Raw genomic sequence first — 3,733 nt, 5'->3', positions numbered from 1 at the left:
GTTCTACAATGTGACAGCAATAAACCAACAAGTCAGAACACTTAATTTTTTTCAAACAAATATGGTGCAACCGTGATGGCACTGGTACCAGGTGTCTTTTAGTATTCTCCATCCCTGGGATGATGGGATTTCACCAAACTGGCACAGCCTACTATCCAGGTGTGCAGGATGCAGTGAATTGCTAGAATAATTTCCAACAAGAACTTTCTGTAACAGCTAAAGGATTTTTTTGACAAAAAATGTAGTAATCATAGGAGACATAGAGGCACAAGTTGGGAAGGACAGAATGAATGATGAGAATGTAATGGCCCATTTGGATATGAAAACAGGGATACACAGGGAGAAAGTCACTGACTACCAAGAATATGATTCAAAAAGACGGACAGCCACAAAACATCAAGAAACAACTGGGATGGAAGATGTATATCTCTAATTGATTATGCTGTAAATGATGGAACAAGTAGATTGGTGACAGATGTGAAGGCTATCCCCAGTGAAAACCTGGAAGGCAATCAGAAGTTAATAGTGACAACCTTGCAAACTGCACTCAGCAAGGTGTGACTGCAAAGAAAACGCGTAAGATACACAGCTGGGAGCTAGAAAAAGGGGAAAAGTGGAGTGCCTATGTACAAAAAATGAAATGAAATGAGTGTGTGGCATTGTTGGATAGGTGTCCCCATCCCGGGAAGTTCAGCCACCAAGTGAAAATCTTATTTCAGTCCCCAAGTGAAGAAAATCTCCAACCCAGCCAATGTACAAGTAATAAGGGATAAACTACCAACAAATGAAGCAAGAAGTGGAAAAGAAGAATGGAAAGAATTTAGGGATGCCTTTACTGGAGAAGCAACAAAGATTTGTGGAAAGACAAGCACCACAGTAAGAGAGCAAGAAATACCATGGTGAAACAAAAGACTAGAGGAGGAAATGCATACGAGAAACCAAAGCAAGAAACTGCTAGACAAAAAGAAACAAAAACCAGAGGACTCTAAGAATGAAGAATGCATAAAACTACTGATCCAAGAATAGATGCAATAAAAACTAGTTGTAAAACGAGTAGCAGCTGATAAGAGAAACAAATGCTGGGAGGAATTCACGGACAAACTCACACAAGACTGCAATGCCAGTAAGAAACCTACAAAGTAATAAAGAATGCGAGGAGTGACCAAGAAACCATAAAAGTAAATGAAGGTAAAGATGAGAGTCTAGTCAGAAACATGACTGATATTCAATTAGTAATGGGGGATTACTTCAATACACTCTTGAATGGAGGCAAAGACAACACCACCAGATATTATAAAAAGAATGGAAATGAGAAAGAAGAACCACTATTAAGTTGGTTTGAAATAGAGGAAGCAAATGAAATATGCAGAGCTGCCGAATAAAATGTAGATATGATGAAGGCAGCAAGAACGCATGGAATCCGCTGGTTCTATGGAATGTTAAACACAGTCAGAAGAGAGAACAAGATCACTTATGATTGGATTAAATGTTTAATTATATCGTTATCTATAAAAGGTAATAGAAAACTACCTCAAAATTATAGAGGTATAACACTACTTTTGCATGGATTGAAATTTTTAGAAGAAATCACAGAAATGAGACTTTCGAGGATAACTGAACCTTTCCTGAAAGAGGAACACTATTGGTTAAGGAAAAAGAAGGGTAAGTTGATCTGATCTGTGCAACAACAAAATTAATGTAACAATATCTCATAAAGGATGAAAGCACCAGATTAGTCTTTCCAGATGTAGGCAAAGCCTGTTACAGTGTCCCAAGATCCAAAACTAGGGAATGAACGGAAAGAAGAAATGTACCCAATTCACTGACAGAGAAAGTGAAGATGCCCTACAGAGGAAGTGTAAACTGTGTTCGGATAGGAAATGGAGAGAATGAATGGTTTGACACTAAATGTTCATTCCAGCAGGGGACTGCCTTGTCTCCATTGCTCTTGATCATTGTGATGGAGGATATCATGGTAGGATGAAGGAGCAGTATGGACTTGCATTGAAAGAAATGGTGTTCAGGAATCATGTTATGATCTAGGGAGGTACAAATGGATTATAAAATCTTAACCCTCAGTGAAGTTCTAAGCCATCCACATAAAGTTGCCCAGTTTTACAATCTGGTAAGACACCTCATTTGAGACAACCATATACCACACAATACTGATTTAACAATCTTCATTACCTTCTATATTCCTAATTTTAACCTACCCACTGGAAACCTGTGCGCTCTCACTCCCTCACTCACTTGCTCACACTCACTCACACTCACAAAGAGGGAGAGGGGGAGGGGGAGAGGGAGAATGAACAAATCCTGGCCCCTGAAATGAAGTTCCTTATATCTATGCTGAGGAGAATAGAAAAGAATAAGATAATGAATGAATGAAATGGGTGTAAAACTCAGGGTTATAGTAAGACTCTGCCAGTCTAGATTAAAATGGTATGACCATGTGAAAAAGATGGAAGAAGCAAGATAACCAAGAAATTCCTTGAAATCACCAAAAATAGGGAAATATACTGTAATTAATAGCAGAACACCAACAGCCTTGCCACAGCGGTAACACCGGTTCCTGTCGGATCACCGAAGTTAACAGCTGTTGGGCTGGGCTAGCACTTGGATGGGTGACCATCCGGTGTGCCGAATGCTGTTGGCAAGCAGGGTGCACTCAGCCCTTGTGAGGCAAACTGAGGAGCTACTTGACTGAGAAGTGGTGGCTCAGGTCTTGTAAAGTGACATACAGCCACGAGAGCAGTGTGCTGACCATATGCCCCTCTGTATTGGCATCCAAAGACGCCTGTGGGCTGAGGATGACACGGCAGCTGGTTGGTACCAATGGGCCTTCCACGGTGTGTTTGGACGGAGTTCAGTATTAGCAGCAGGAAAACACACTTATAATATGGAAATATGAAATCTTTTGGAGCCAATGGTTCCTTCTTCTGGCAGAAGGATTGATGGGGAGGAAGAGGTATGAAGGAAAAGGACTGATCAGGTTTTAGGAAATGGTAAGAGTTCGGAAAAGTCAACTGGAAACCCAGGTCATGGGTCGCTTACCAGATAGGACAAAAAGGAAAGAGTCTGGAGCTGTGATCTGGTAATGACAATCCTTACATCATCATGACCTGAGCTTTTCCCTACAATGCGTAAGGGGAGTGTTCGCTGAGTTCGAGTCTTGGTCGGGCACACAGTTTTAATGAGTGAGTATTGTAACAGAGGCCACTTTCTCAAAAACTTGAAAATAATGGCATGTGTGAAACGGATCAATAGTTGGAGTTGTTTTACATATTTCCAGTTTTATAGATGGGCAGAATTACAGCACAATGGGATCTGCCAGCACATATGCTTAAGTCATAAACTGGTTATAAAAATACCGTTTTCCTAAGAACTCAGCAGAAGATTTTAATATTCTGATAGGAACACCATCTCAGCCAACAAAATAACTATGTGGAAACAAAAGTACAGCTTGAGACAGCCAAGATCACTACTATACGGCATTTATTTTAACTAGCAGTTTCAGCAAACTACGTTGCCATCATCAGAATAGAATAGGATCTTCTGCAGTACGTTTCACTGAATCTTGATCAAATGCATGTTGTACCTTGTCACATCAAAGAATGATACTTCATGAACAGAACAACAAACAAGGCAAGCATAGACTTACTATTACATATAATGATGCGCATGTTGTACTGATTATACAAGTTCATGTTTGCACATTGTTAGAATGAAGGAG

General features: G+C 40.1%; 1 pseudogene; it reads left to right on the top strand.

Annotated features, from left to right (window-relative positions):
- The first annotated feature begins 2,538 nt into the window (after positions 1–2,538).
- Positions 2,539–2,656, top strand: LOC126337440 (5S ribosomal RNA; annotated as a pseudogene).
- Positions 2,657–3,733: the final 1,077 nt, after the last annotated feature.

The sequence above is a fragment of the Schistocerca gregaria genome, chromosome 2 (assembly GCF_023897955.1).
Source record: "Schistocerca gregaria isolate iqSchGreg1 chromosome 2, iqSchGreg1.2, whole genome shotgun sequence".
Taxonomy (NCBI): Eukaryota; Metazoa; Arthropoda; class Insecta; order Orthoptera; family Acrididae; genus Schistocerca; species Schistocerca gregaria.
The sequence above is the reverse complement of the archived record's forward strand: the minus strand, read 5'-3'. Positions and strand labels throughout refer to the sequence as shown.